Raw genomic sequence first — 16,031 nt, 5'->3', positions numbered from 1 at the left:
TTTTTAGTAGAGACGGGGTTTGGCTATGTTGGCCAGGCTGTTCTCAAACTCCTGACCTCAAGTGATCCACCCACCTCAGCCTCCCAAAGTGCTGGGATTACAGGCGTGAGCCACCACACCCAGCGGAAAAGGGCTTTAATAAATATTCATTTTTATAAAATTATTTTTAACATTTTAATTTTTATAAAATTATTTTTACAGATTTGGGTAAGATATAACAGCTTAAAAACTGTCTATACCAAATTCTCTTAAAATGGCCTGTTTAAAGAATGCAATGTTCTCAACTTTTAAAAATCTATTATATATGATAGAATAGGAAGACAGGAGCAGCAAAAGCTCCTTCTTCAAATACTATTCACTCTGCCTAAGGAACTCAGCAGACTTTAGGACTTATAGACTGTATATTAGTATCAAGTAAAAATGTAATTCAGCCTAAACTCCAGAATTTAAACAGCCAGAATTAAAATATATATATGTCTAAGATTCTGATTTTGGGGAGAAAAATAAATGATATACTTCTCCTTCTTCAAATATATTAAAAGACTAAAAACACAAAACGAGAGAGAAATGGACATCCGTGGCATGTCATTGTCATAACATGCCACGGATGTCCATTTCAGTCACATGCTGGCATGTTATGACAATGAAACAGACAGGAAGTTGATTCCTTTTTTTTTTTTTTTTTTTGCTCCTCTAAGTGCCAGCGAAGTCATATCGATCAACAAAAGAGGAAGTTACGAAGAAAAATACTTCAAACAGAAGCAAACAGGTTTATGGTTCAATGAGAGCATATGTAACAAAACTAATATATTTTTATATGTAAACATCATTTACAATGAATTACAGAAAACAGGACTGACAGCAAAAGCTTAAAGATACTATTATGCTAAGCCAGACCACCTTATTCTCTTTCTCTAGCTTCCTTTGTACTTATAATCTCTAACATATTTTAGCATGTAATATCAATATGTAATATCATTACACTGAATACTGTACTAACTCACTTTACACTGTGTTATCCTCACAACTCTTTGCAGCACAGTGACTGTGTTTTCACACTACACATTAATCAAAAGACTACTAAACAGAAAGAGGAACTCCACATGGCATTTGGTGTTCCGTTTTGGGTTTTGCTTTGTTTTTTTCGATAAAAGGCCTGGCTCTATTGCCCAAGCTAGAGTGCAGTGGCGCAATCTCAGCTCACTGCAACCTCTGATTTCTGGCCTCAAGCCATCCTCCCACCTCAGCCTTCTGAGTAGCTGGGACTACAGGCACGCACCTCCACACTGGGTTAATTTTTGTATTTTTGGTAGAGATGGAGTTTCACCATGTTGCCCAGGCTAGTGGTGAACTCGTGAGCTCCAGCAATCGGCCCACTTCAGACTCCCAAAGTGCTGGGATTACAGGGCCACCACGTCCAGCCCCAAATGGCACTCTGAAGGCACCTTTAAAAAAACTCAATGCCAGCTGGGCATGGTAGCTCACGCCTGTAATCCCAGCATTTTGAGAGGCCAAGACGGGTAGATCACCTGAGATCAGGAGTTTGAGACCAGCCTGGCCAACATGGGGAACATCGTCTCCACTAAAAATACAAAAATTGCTGGGCCTGGTGGTGGGCAATCCCACCTACTTGGGAGTCTGAGGCAAGAAAATTGCTTAAACCTGGGAGGCGGAGGTTGCAGTGAGCCAAGATCACGCCACTGCACTCCAGCCTCGGCAACAGAACAAGACTTTGTCTCAAAACAAACAAAAAAATCCTCAATGTCATAATATAATTACTGCTGTAGTGCTCTATTTGACACAATCCTCTTTAAAATAACTTTAAAGAAATTATTTTATAATTCAGCTGGATGAAGAATTTAAATAATACAAAAGATATTTTATAGCAGGATCTGATTAATTTTAGAGCTACATCTGAAAGCTGACTGAGGCTGTGTGTGCATTTACCAAAATCCAACTCTTACATATCTGTGAAATAATTAAAGTTATTTTATAATTCAGTTAAAGATTTTAAATAGAAAAGATATTTTATAGCAGTATGTGATTAATTTTAGAGCTACACCGGAAAGTTGATAACCCTGAATATTTGTGAAATAACAAAATGGCAAACTCTACCTCTCATGTTCTATAGAGCAAAACCTGAATGTGTTTAATTTTCCTCATGCTGTAGGCTATTTCACACCTCTCTGCCTCCCTTCAGGTTTTCCACTCTTTCAGAAATGCCCTTTACCACCACTCTCCCCTTATCGGCTAACTCTTGCTCATCTTCTAAGACTCAGCTCAGGTTCATCTGCTTAAGGCCATCCCTAAAAATATTCCCTATTCCTAGTACTTCCTCTGTGTTCCCACAAAAATCTGAAGTCTTTTTCATTGCACTTCTCATAAAGTGTATCACATACTCAACTTTTGGTGAAATTTTAAATACTTATTACTTATAATAAGTACCTATTCACTACCAGTCTTTCCTGTAACACTATATAAGCCTGTAAAATATAGGCACCATCTCTCTTCACTGCTATCACTACCATGTTCAGTCAACACATGTAACATAATAAATAAACAGAAGTACTTAAAATATTTTTTGTAATGAATGAACAGATTATGAACACTAGAGATTATTTTTCTACTACAATCCAAATCAATATACGCTTAAATGATTTTCACTACACTGTGCATAAGACATTTACTTCAATCTTTGAATCACTTTATTTCAAAGGTAATACTCTTCTTAAAATTTCCATTTTTACTTTTAAGTCAGGGAAAAAGTAGGCTATACTCATTATTTCCTTTTTATATACAAAAGAATAAAATTGTAAAATTTTGAGTCAAACAATCCAAAATATATCAAAAATTAAAAGAGAATCTGCTGGTTTGAAAAACTGTATAATAGCTTCAATAGTTCCTAATCAAAGTATACATGACTTCCAACAAGTTACTACTGTGACTTTAAAAAAACGTTTTTCTTGGCTAAGCTCAGTGGCTCAAGCCTGTAATCCCAGCACTTTGGGAGGCCAAGGCAGGCAGATCACTTGACCCAGGAGTTCAAGAAGACCAGCTTGGACAACAAGGCAAAACCCCATCATAACAAAAAAAATACAAAAATTAGCCAGGCATGGTGACACACACCTGAGGTCCCAGCTATCTGGAAGGCTGAGGTGGGAGGATCACTTGAGCCTGGGAGGTAGAGGTTGCAGTGAGCTGAGATCACTGAGGTGGAAGGAATAATTTCCTAACTGGAAGTCAGGGCATGCTGAAATTTGATACTGATAGGAAAGCCAATGGAGAGATCTAGTAGTCTAACTGGAAAGACTGATAAGAGAGGTCACTGGTGCTGAAGTCAAAGTCACAGTTAAACGTAAAGTGTGAATTAGATGCCTGAAGCAGCTGGAGATGTCAGAGTCCTCTTTTAGACAGATATGCTCTTCAAGGAAGAATAACCGACTAGAGATCAACAATAACATGGCCTTCAGTTAGTAGCACAGCAACACTGTCTGCCTAAAACTGTCCTTATGTAAAGAAAAAAGGTAGATTATAATAAAAGGAAAAGTGATCAATGAGAATATTAAAAAGTTAATCCTCAATCAATGAAATAAATATTGGCAAAGACAAAAAATAAAACTGGTAAACGTGTCAGGAAATAATCTCACACACTGCTGTTCATATAAGCCTTTCCAGGTTCCATTTAACTAAGGTACCAAAAATCCTTTTAATTTAGTGCCCTCTGATGTAGCAGTTCCACTTCTTAAGAAATATCTTGATACTTAGGCTGCGAGTTATACAACATAGAAATTTTATTTTGAAAACTGAAAAGCTAAAAACAACCAGTTACCAATGAGCTGAGAGGATTGCTTGAGCCCAGTAGTTCAAGACCAGCGTGGGCAACATAGTGAGAGACAGTCTCGACAAAAAATTTAAAAATTAGCCAGGTATGGTGGCTTGTACCTGTAGTGCCAGCTACTCACGGGACTGAGGTAGAAGGATCATCTAAGCCCAGGGAGGTCGAGACTGTAGTAGCCATGATCTTGCCACTGGACTTCAGCCTAAGCAACACAGTGAGACCCTATCTCAAAAAAAGAGGTGGGAAAAAAAGGTTTTCTTAATAATAGCATTTACAGTCTTTACAGTCATGTGCTGCCTATCAGTGTTTTGGTCAGCTACAGATGATGACAGTAACCAATGCATAGATGATGGTAGTCTCCTAAGATTGTAACACTTTATTTTTTCTGTATCTTTTTTTTTTTTTTTTTTGAGACAGAGTCTCACTCTGTCGCTCAGGCTGGAGTGCAGTGGCGCAATCTCAGCTCACTGCAACCTCTGCCTCCCAGGTTCGAGCAATTCTCTGCCTCAGCCTCCAGAGTAGCTGAGATTATAGGCACCTGCTACCACACCCTGCTAATTTTTTTTTGTATTTTTAGTAGAGATGCGGTTTCACCATCTTAGCCAGGTTGGTATTAAACTACTGACCTTGTGATTCACCGACCTTGTGATCCACCCACCTCAGCCTCCCAAAGTGCTAGGATTACAGGCATGAGCCACTGTGCCCAGACTGCTGTACCTTTTCTATGTTTACACACAAATACGTAACCACTGTGTTATAGTATTGCCTATGGTATTCAGTACAGTAACATGCTATACAGGTTTGTAACCCAGGAGTGACAGGCTATACAACATAGCCTAGATGTGTAAGTATACTCTAGACATTCACACAATGACAAAATTGCCTATTAACATGCTTAAGAGTATATCCCCATCCTTAAACGACATATGCAATATTAGATGCTACTATTACTAAAGCCTGCTTGTTAAATACTAATGTCATTTCCAGGGTCTATAAACAATATTTTCACTACACTGAATACTTTGTAAAATGTTTCCATTTGGAATGTGTTTTATTAAAAAGGAATTCCATTGACACCTTACAGTAATCATTTCCTTGTTTGAACTGGGTCACTTAGTTTATCACAGTCATAGTGGTCTAAAAGTCTAGTATCAAGTAGTAAAAGAAAGATCCTGAATTTTACCTAAATATGTGAACTACATGCGTGAACCTTAAGAGGGGCCCATATTACTCATTATTTGAGAATGTCAGAGAAGTAACAAGGTTGAACTTAAGATAACACCTACTAAAAACTTAATTTATCAATAATTTGTTACCAAGTATCAAATTATGGGATATTTCCCACTGGATGTTTGAAACAAAATGAAAAGCATAACGCTGAAATTATTACTTACTGAAGGGATAGCTATGCCAACTAGGCACAGTCCCTCTGAATACAGCACACTGCTGATCTTACATAGAGTTTAGGGGGTAGCATGGGATTCGGAGATTGGCAGACTTTCAGAGGCTCATTAACATAGTTACTGACATTGGATTACTACTAGCTACATTACTGGGAAGTTACCTAATCTGGCGTCTTCATTTTTAAAAGGAAGCTCTGTTTACAAAAACAGGCAGCAAGCTTGGTTTAGCCTGCAGGCAGCAATTTGCTGACCCTGGGTTTAGATAATCAGTTTCCTTCTAGTTCTAAATTACAGTAGCACAGTTTGCTATTTAAAATTACAGAAGCTGTCGTCTTACTTTTGAGAGAAATCTGTCAGCCATATGTGACACAAGGCAGATAAACTGGTGGTTGGCCGCAGAGACTTTAGAGCTAGACAGTTTTGGGATTCCATATTAATTATGTAGCCCTGGGCAAGTCACTTAAAATTACTCTGAGCATCAGCTCTAAGGTTGTTGTGAGGGGTAAATGAAGTAATTTATATAAAGTATTTAGCTCTGTATCTAGCACATGGTAAGCATTCAATAAATGTTATTACTTTTGTTTTGTTACTCCTTTTATAAATTATGTGATCCTCAGTCCTTGGTCAGGAACAGTCCTGCAATCAACATTTTTTCCAGCAAAGAAAGAAAATATGCTTTATAATGCTCTACATGAGACTGCTATTAGGAACTCATTATAGAAAAGATGAGGATCCTCCTGCCTCTGCCTCTCAAGTAGCTTGGATTACACACTGTCTCTGCCTCTAAAGTGCCACCATGCCCAGCTAAGTTTTGTATTTTTAGTAGAGACGGGGTTTCACCATGTTGACCAGGCAGGTCTTGAACTCCTGGTCTCAAGTGATCCGCCTGCCTTGACCTCCCACAGTGCTGGAATTACAGGCATGAGCCACCATGCCCAGACAGAATTTTAAAGGTTTAAGTGTAGGAGAATACGCATAAAAATCACTGATCTTCTTAAAATGATAGGATTCCCTTAGATAAAATGTTTGCTGAAATTATTCCCTTTTGTTTTCCATATCTAATTAATTTAATTCAAACTTTCATTATTAAAGTAAGTTAAGCAATCCTCTGCATTAAAATAACTACAGATTGAGCATAGTGACTTACCTTTTATATATAAAGTATGCTGCAATATTGGCATTTATCTCTACTACTTATCTTTAAGGTTTATTTAAGACTTCTCAGACTATTTTTAAAAAGAACCACACTTCTGCTACTTTATTCTATAAATTCCCAAATATTGGTTTAGAACCTTGAACTTTGAAAAACATTTCAATTTTAAATGAAAATATTAATATGAAAGGAAAAAAGATCTCAAGGATAAAGACAATATTACTTAATGGACAGTTTCATTCATAAGTTTGTATAGCATCACTTGATTCACCTCATACTCTCCCAGCCTTGTGTATGCTACTGGTAACTGATCCAGAAACAGAACTTGCTTTCACACTGTAAAGCCTTATAGCCCAGCAATCAGTATACAAAGAAAACAGGGCAAAATTCCAAACTCTTATAAGAATAAACTCAGATTTAGAACTATATGTGATTCAGAAATTCCAAAAAGGCAAATAAGTTTTAAATGTTACAAATTAAAATCAAAATTATAATAATCTACAAAAGCAAATTGTAAATTTCTTGAAAACATACATGTCCATATTCATTCCAAACTAGCAATAAGTCAGTGATCAATTAGGATTTTATACTCTTATGATATACAAGAAATATTATACAACAGATTGTGTACATATCATCTAGTTTGAAAGATTAAATACTTAATTTTCTTTAGCATTGGGTGTTTTGTTGCGAAAACAGATCATCCAAATTTTAGAATAAACAAGCCAAATTAACTTTTGGCATTTTAAACAATATTCTGACACACTGGATTGTATTAAAGTGCAATTCTCTGCCACCATTCTATTGCCCATCAAGGCTGGGGGTGGCGAAGAAGAAAGGAGTAGACGATATCTGCCTAATTATAAGTAATCAATCAATGGTATCACTTCCAGGTAGAAGTAGCAGCACTATTATTCACATGAAGGTAGTGCATCATGAATATCAACTTCTAGCCTTGGAAGAAAAACAGGCACTCAGTGCTTCAAAAATGACCCGTTCTCTTTCCTTCCTCCCAACCCCCGCCACACACACGAAAAAACCAAAAGCTAATTTTAAAAATAATCTCTGGCCGGGCATGGTGGCTTACACCTATAATCCAAGCACTTTGGAGGCCAAGGCGGGCGGATCACCTGAGGTCAGGAGTTCAAGACTAGCCTGACCAACATGGTGAAACCCCATCTTTAAAAAAAAAAAAAAAAAGAAAGAAAGAAAGAAAAAAAATAATAATAATCTCTAACACTGTTACTAAAGAAACCTGCCTAGATCAATGAAACTAGTGGTTTTCTAAACCTTTAGTGGGAACAATGTTATGATGCTCTTTTAATTTATCACCAGAAAAGTACAAATTTTCATTTAATTTCTCCCCAGAAAAGTATAAATATACAGAGTGCACAGACCCTTGGAAGACCATTTATGGGCACACTCACAGATGCAGGTTAGCAACTAGAGAGATGAAGTAGAAAATTTCCTTAGGTCCCTACAACCCTCTTCCATAATTCTCTCTCTGATTCTCAAGAACCAACCAAATAATTCATAACCAAACCAAACAACACACTTTCTTGCATGGTCAACCCATTTAAAAAAAAAAAAAGAAAGAAAGAAAGAAACTGACAGTATCTACATAGCAATATCCACCAGTAAATAAATTATACTGACATTTTAACATATAACATGTGACTAGTAATATCAATGAATATTATAGTTGATTGCAGTTTACAAAGTGCTTTCACATACAATACCAAGTAATCCTCACAACAATTCTGGTAAGATAGAAGTATCATTTTTATCCCCCTTCCACAGCTAAGGAAAGAGAGAAAATAACTTGCCATGCTCACACAACCAGCAAGTGGAAGGCTGGGATTCTAATAAAGAACTGTGTAGTTCCAGAAGTGAGCTCAGAACATTATTATAATCTGATGCTTCCATAAAAGCCCCTCAAAACAGAGAAAACAGAATTTTAAAAAATAGACTAATGGGTGACATTTTTATTGTAGACATATCTTGACATGAGTAAACAAAAATTAATTTATTTAAAGGGCTCAACTCCCTCTTGCTTCACTGATTAACATAAAACATTTTGTTCAGAAAAAACACATGGTCAAATGAATTTTAGGGATTGAAAACAACATTTTGTTATTTTACAAAGCATTTATCCTCCCTCATCTCTTTTTTTTTTTTAAACAGGGTCTGACTCTGTCACCCAAGCTGGAGTGCAGTGGTGCAATCATGGCTCAGTGCAGCCTCAACCTCCCTGGACTCCGGTGATCCTCCCACCTCAGCCTCCTGAGTAGCTGCAACCACAGGTGTACATCACCATGTCTGGCTAATTTTTGTATTTTTTTTGTACAGACAGGATTTTGCCATGTTGTGCAGGCTGGTCTCAAACTCCTGGGCTCAAGCAATCGGCCTGCTTTGGCCTCCCAAAGTGCTAGATTACAGGGATGAGGCACCAAGCCTGGTCTCTCTTTTTTTTTTTGGAATATAGAGACAGAGTCTCACTTTGTTGCCCAGGATGGTCTCACACTCCTGGGTTCAAGTGATCCTCCTCCCTTGACCTCCCAAATTGCTGGGATTACAGGTGTGAGTCACCATGCGGGGCCCTTTAGTTCTTAATATACAAATAAAAATGTGACTCTTTTGAGAATTTCAATATAAGTAACCAAAAATTTAAACATCCAATTTACACAACACAAAAACTTCTGAAATTAATGTTTAAGATGTCTGCAACAGTCTTTTTAATCTTTTTAAAATGACAATATCCATTTCAGTTCTCTACAACTCTCAAAAGTTCTTGATAAAACAAAAGGGTTATTTGTCCAAACCCACAGAATGTTTAACACCAAGACTGAACCCTAACTGTGGATGTGATATTGGTACGTCAATATTGGCTCATCAATTGTAATATATAGATCACTCTGATGAGGGATTTTGGCTATGTAGGGGTAGGAGATATATGGCAAATCTCCGTATCTTCCACTCGGTTTTGCTGTGAACTTAAAACTGCTCTAAAAAAATAGAAAGTAGGTGAGATCAAATTTTACCGAACTTTCTTTTTTCTTTCTTCTTTTAATTTTTATGAGACGGAGTCTCACTCTGCTGCCAGGCTGGAGTGCAGTGGCTCGATCTCCGCTCACTGCAACCTCAGCCTCCCGGGTTTAAGCCATTCTCCTGCCTCAGCCTCCCGAGTAGCTGGGACTAAAAGCATGTGCCACTACTCTCAGCTAGTGTTTGTATTTTTAGTAGAGACGGGGTTTCACCATGTTGGCCAGACTGGTCTCGAACTCCTGACCTCAAGTAATCCGCCTGCCTTTGCCTCCCAAAGTGCTGGGATTACAGGCGTGAGCCACTGCACCTGGCCCGAGACACTTCTTTTCATATTTAGGCTTTGGCAATTTGGTATCTTAAAATCAATTTTTTTAAGTGACTAAATAAATAGACTAAAGTTTGAAGTTTGAAGTGGGTCAGTCAGCTTGAATGACAAGTTAAGTTCTTCTTTAGAAAGAAAGAAGAAAAAAAAAAAAAGAATGACAAATTAAGGAGGGCACCAGAAGGAAGTCTGAGGAAAAGCCCCAGCTTAAAGCCACCACCATCTCCAAGCAGCTTTCCAGGCTACAGCAGTGTTTAGCAGCAGTCCTCTGCGTGCCCAAGAGTACCGCTGGGCCAGAACACGAGAAAGATGCGGGAAGAGGATTTCCTTCTAGAGAGAGAATCAAGAACACTGAGTCCAACAATTACCACCTGGTAGGACAAAAACAATGCAAAGGAAAAAACGTGCAACCAGCAGATAAAATACTTCCGTCAACTCAGGTTCTAAGGACCTTTTCCCAAAGTATCCCTCTAAACTGGTAACATTAGCTCAGGGCAAAGAGTCAAAAATAAAGTTATGTCATTAACACAGATGAAAAAATACTCAACATTTTCTATGAAAAACCACCCGATTCAACACTGCCAAGAGGAAAAAACAGCGCAAGTCCAGTAAAGCACGAGGCACGTAGAAAATGCAAGCTATGTAGCCAAATCGCTCTCTCTGAAGAAACCAGCAAGCCAGCTGAGCCCAGCACCGAGTGGAAGGCGTGAAGAGCTGTCATCCCGGCGGCAACAACTCAACCCGGCGGCTGCGCGGCTGGAAAGAGGCTGCGGTTCCCGGTTCCACACCAAGAGGCACTCTCCACAAAGTCCACACCGCCGCGCCCGGGAAGGCACCCCCAGCGTGGCCAGCAAGCCCCCCTAGTGGGGACAGGCAATGCCTTCCTCGCCTAGTCCCCGTGCGGCGTGGCCCACTCGCCCCGCCCCCCACAGGCCGCGGCTCCTGGGGGCGTCCGGCCACCCTCCCGGGGCCCCGAACCCGCGCCAGCCTCACCGCGCCTGCCCTCTCCCTGGACCCCGCGAAGCATCTGCCTGGGCCCCACTTCGAAAGACCGGGAGGAGGGAGCCAAGGAGCAGCCGGCGAGACTGACAGAGCCAGAGGCAGGGGCTCCCCTACAGGAGCCGGGAGCATAACCCTGCTTCTCCCGCCAACGGGGGCGACAGAAGCGGTGCAAGGGAGCTCGGGGACTGGAGCTTTCCCTGTCCGGGCCCCAAGCCCTCGCAGCTGTGGAGTTTCGGTTGCTGCACTAGGGCTCGAGTTTCCTTCCGCACGCCGGTGACCCGAGCAGGGACCGTGTTGCAACTTGGGGCTGGGGTGAGGGAAGGCTCGGCGTGAGCGGACGGCACTGCACAAAGAAAAAGGGGACTGAGGGGAGACAAGCGTCCCGTTACCTTGATCCTCGACCCTCCGCTCGGTTCTTCCTGGTGTCGCTAAGGCTGCAGCCGCGTCACCCGGCCGCCCTCAGCGGCACCTCAACAGAACCGCTCGAGCACCCGGCAGACGCGCGCTATCCTGCACGACCCCGCGGAGCCCTGGCGGGCGACTGGCGTCCTCTCACCAAAGCCCCAGCAAGCGGCGGCCTCCGGGGGCGGGGCGGGGCGGGGCGGGGAGGGGCTGCGCACGGCACTCTGGGAAGTGTGGTTCTCGGGACCTCCTCCCGGAGTCCACTCCCACGGCGTCGCCCCCGCGGCTCCCTAGTGGGCGGCCGGGTCTCAGGGACTGGGCACTGTTGCCCGGTCTGGTGAAGGTGGACCAGCGCGTAGCTGACGTCCCCGAAACAAATCTTGAAATAGAACACTGCATAAATTCCTTTGAGCTTATTTATCCATGCTTCATTTCTGTGGCAGTTTGTATGTCCGCCAAATCCCCTTCTGCGGCTCTGAGTGTTCCTGGGTTTATGTCTTTGAAAAAAGAAGGGGAAAAAAGGTTTGCTTTTATTCCTGCGTCACTTTCACTACGTGCTCTACAAAGGATGTACAAAACAACTTGTGTTTATAAATACATACCCAGTTTGTAAACCTGAGGAAGCAGTTGATTGACCTGAGCGCTCACTGCTAAGAAGCAGTGCAAGTAAAAATGCTGTTGAAATGAATCAATTTTTTTCTATAATGTCAATAAAGTGGGATGTGTGAGGCGGGAGATCAAGAGACAGCAAAAAAACAAAAATTTTTAAAATAAAGATATTCCCCTAAATGTGTCTTTTGCCAGACTAACCACAAACTTTCACAATCCTAGGAGTCTATTTCAGAATAAATTTAATCCTAGGAACTTTGTTAATATTAACACATATGAACATTAGCACATCGATGTTAATAGAAATGAACATATCTATCTATCTATCTATCTATATATCTGTATATATATGCATCTTATATAAAACGCCAAAACAACTACTCGAATTTAAAATTTTATTTCTAAAAAAAATCACTTTTTTTACATTTAAATACAAGTAATGTTTTTTGGCCGGGCGCAGTGGCTCGCCTGTAATCCCAGCACTTTGGAAGGCCGAGGCGGGCGGGTCATGAGGTCAGGAGATCGAGACCATCCTGGCTAACACGCTGAAACCTTGTCTCTACTATAAAATACAAAAAATTAGCTGGGCATGGTGGCACGCGCCTGTAGTCCCAGCTACTCGGGAGGCCGAGGCAGGAGAATCACTTGAACCCAGGAGACGGAGGTTGAGGTGAGCAGAGATCGCGCCATTGCACTCCAGTCTGGGCAACAAGAGCGAAAAGCTGTCTTAAAAAATAAATAAATAAATAAAAATATTTTTTTTTGAGAAGGAGTCTTGCTCTGTCACCCAGGCTGGAGTGCAGTGGCATAATCTCGGCTCACTGCAACCTCCGACTCCTGGCTTCAGGCAATTCCCCGCCTTAGCCCTCTGAGTAACTGGGATTACAGGCACCTGCCACCACGCCTGGTTAATTTTTGTATTTTTAGTAGAAACGAGGTTTCAGCATCTTAGCCAGGCTGGCCTTGAACTCCTGACCTTGTGATCCACCTGCCTCGGCCTCCCAAAGTGCTGGGATTCCAGGCGTGAGCCACTGCACCTGGCCAAATAATTCTCAATATTTCAAAATATTCCTCTTTACAGCATTAGTATTTTTCACACTGAATGCAAATACCTTTAGAAAAATAGAGTAAGATGAGTTTTTTAAAAGTGTGCAGTGAAGAAAAGTCATAAAATGTGTCTGGAACATGATGTCATTGTTGGGGTTCAGAAATCAATACCCCCAAAATATGGGGCTTTGCCAAGTTGAACTGAGGAAGCAGCCTCAAGATCTCTCTTACCTTCCCCACTACCCCTCCCGCCTCTCAATTCTTTGCCTCTCCCAAAGCACATAATGAAGTCGTTCTCTGAATTGCTCTTATCTGTCTAGCCCTGCCGGGTCTGTCCCGCAGACCCTGGCCAGTGGATGAAATGAGTACTCAGACACAGGTATGCAGTGTAAGAGCAGTATGTGACTGCCTGGTTCTAGCGGTCGGAGAGCAGGCCCCAGAAGCTGGAGCTGCTTGCTTTTATTCAGTCCAGGCACAATGCCGAAAACCTGGAGCAAATGCAACCTGTAGGTAACTGACATTTTTTGTTCCCCTTTCAAAGAAGGTCAGGTGTGTGGATTATCAAAGGTCGTTCCTGGTCAATATAAGCAAACAAGCCTGTTTTAAGATAAATTCCATGACACTCTCTTGTACCTACTCCTTGCTGTTTAAGATAAATTCCCCATCCGGGCGCAGTGGCTCACACCTGTAATCCAAGCACTTTGGAGGTCAAGGCGGGTGGATCACCTGAGGTCGGGAGTTCAAGACCAGCCTGACCAACATGGTGATACCCCCGTCTTTAAAATTAAAAAAAAATAAAAAAGGTAAATTCTCTTACACTCTCTCGTACCTACTCCTTGCCCTCCGTCTCGGGGTTATAGAACAGCTGCCTTCAGCTATTCTCCCCGGGAGCTCTGCAAAACTTTCTGACCTTCAGGTTTGCATCCTTTCCCTATAGTTTTTCCCACCACTCTGACCAATCCCCCACAACCTAGAAACTGAACCTGTCAAAGAAGAATGCAATTGCCTTACCGGAGTTTTCATTAACTTAACTCATATTGGAGGGACAAAGACAAGTCCGTCAGCACTCTTGGACAGACTTTCGTCACAAACTATTGTCTGCTCTGTGGGCCCAACAGTTTTTCTCAGGCCATTGTATGATCCCCATTTTCCCCTAAAAGTCATTTACTATACCTTAAGTTTCCACATTTTCCCAATCTCCCTTTTCCCTATAAAGAAGGGTATATAAATGTCTCTACCCCACTGAGTTATTGGGTAATCATTCTGCAATCTCCCTGAGTTATGCGCGTTAAAATAAATTTTGTATGTCTTTTTTCCTATTAATCTGCCATGTGACAGTTGATTTTTCAGTGAAACTTCTAAGGGAAAAGGGAAAGCTTCCCTTTATTCCCTTTATTAAACATAAAATACAATACATATTAGTTTTATTTATTAATTTTTTTGAGATGAAGTTTTGCTCTTTTCACTGAGGCTGGAGTGCAGTGGTGCAGTCTCGGCTCACTGCAACCTCCGTCTCGTAGGTTCAAGTGATTCTCCTGCCTCAGCCTCCCCAGTAGCTGCGATTAGAGGCACCCAACACCATGCCCAGCCAATTTTTTTTTATTTTTAGTACAGACAGGGCTTCACCATATTGGCCAGGCTGTTCTCAAACTCCTGACCTGAAGTGATTCGCCCGCCTCAGCCTCCCAAAGGGATTACAGGCGTGAGCCACCACACCCAGGCTTACAGTATGTATTTAATAAGACCATGTTAATAGAAATTTTATTTTTATAGCCTAACTTTTATTTTTATTTTATTTTATTTTTTATTTATTTTTTTCCCATTTATTTATTTTATTGCATTTTAGGTTTTGGTATTTTATTTTTGAGACAGAGTCTCACTCTGTTGCCTAGGCTAGATTGCAGTGAGTGGCACAATCATGGCTCACTGCAGTCACGACTTCCCCGGCTCAGGTGATTCTCCCCACTCAGCCACCCAAGTAACTGGGAATACAGGCCCACGCCACCACACCTGGCTAACTTTTTATGTTTTTTTGTAGAGATGGGGTTTCTCCATGTTGCCCAGCCTGGTTGTTGAACTCCTGGGCTCAAGGGATCTGCCTTTCTCGGCCTCCCAAAGTGCTGGGATTACAGGTGTAAGCCACCAAGTCTGGCCACTTTTCTTGTAATAAGTTGCACAGTAACTCCTAAAAAATGCTTATGGAGAGCAGAACTGCTCTTTATTCTCTGCTAATTGACATGCACACCGTAAACTACTTGTAGTTACTAACTAATCAAAGAAATATACACAATGTTTCAATATTATTATCATCTATTTATTAAAGAACATTTTTTGAGCACCAGACACTGAGCTAGGAACTGGGAAGTACACAGTGAACAAAACTCAATAGTCCTGCTCTCATGGAGACTTAGGATCTAGACCAGGAGAAGCCTGCATGGGGTGGCCAGGAGTTTGGGGAGCACCTAAGATACACCTAATCTAGAGCTTTGTGTTGGGGTAGAGGAGTCTGGCACAAATTCTGAAAATTAAATGAAATGTTTAAACCAAATAGCTATAAACTAGGGGTAAAAATGTTTTTCCCTAAAAAGTGATATAGCAATGCTCTCTAATAATTATTTTAAAAATATTGCCGGGTACAGTAGCTCATGCCATAATCCTCGCACTTTGGGAGGCTGTGGTGGGTGGATCATGAGGTCAGGAGTTCCAGACCAGCCCGGCCAATATGGCAAGACCTGTCTCTACTAAAAATACAAAAATTAGCCAGGCATGGTGGCACTCACCTGTAGTCCCAGCTACTCGGGAGGCTGAGGTAGAAGAATTGCTTGAACCCCGGAGGCAGAGGTTGCAGTGAGCCGAGATTGTGCCACTGCACTCCAGCCTGGGCAACAGATTGAGGCTCCATCTCAAAATAAACAAACAGTATCTTATAAAACCGGATATACACTTCAAGTAAAACAAAACACACATTTTATAAATCGGACAAAGTATCTTCTTAGGTTTTACCCATTCTTAGCTTAGCTCCATTTGAGCAGGAGCTAAGCAAGCCTAGCCTGTAATAAGAAAGGATCTAAGAAATTGCTTCCCTTCCCTCAAAGTCCCATAAATTAAAAATGGAAAGGATCTAATTTCTGTTTGTTCATTTTATGATTATAGTCTGGATAAATTGTGATATTTTAACCTCAATCAACGTTTGCTTTTTTTTTTTTTTTT

The 16,031-nt window shown here is 41.1% G+C and overlaps 1 protein-coding gene across 7 annotated transcripts in view; it reads right to left on the bottom strand.

The window, feature by feature from the left end:
• The window catches only part of KLHL8 (kelch like family member 8), a 95,847-nt gene that overhangs the window by 48,247 nt on the left and 31,569 nt on the right, over positions 1–16,031 (bottom strand). For 4 of the 7 annotated variants that reach the window (XM_017545134.2, XM_017545131.2, XM_017545135.2 and 1 more), the window contains exon 1: positions 11,153–11,341. The exons of 2 other annotated variants lie outside the window; for them this stretch is intronic. The gene's annotated coding sequence lies outside the window, so the exon portion shown is untranslated. Of the gene's footprint in view, positions 1–10,309; positions 11,124–11,152; positions 11,342–16,031 lie in introns of those variants that run through there. One more of the 7 variants, XM_037744504.1, reaches the window with a different exon arrangement.

The sequence above is a fragment of the Cebus imitator genome, unplaced genomic scaffold (assembly GCF_001604975.1).
Source record: "Cebus imitator isolate Cc_AM_T3 unplaced genomic scaffold, Cebus_imitator-1.0 Scaffold177, whole genome shotgun sequence".
Taxonomy (NCBI): domain Eukaryota; kingdom Metazoa; phylum Chordata; class Mammalia; order Primates; family Cebidae; genus Cebus; species Cebus imitator.
This window is presented reverse-complemented; position numbering and strand designations above follow the sequence as displayed.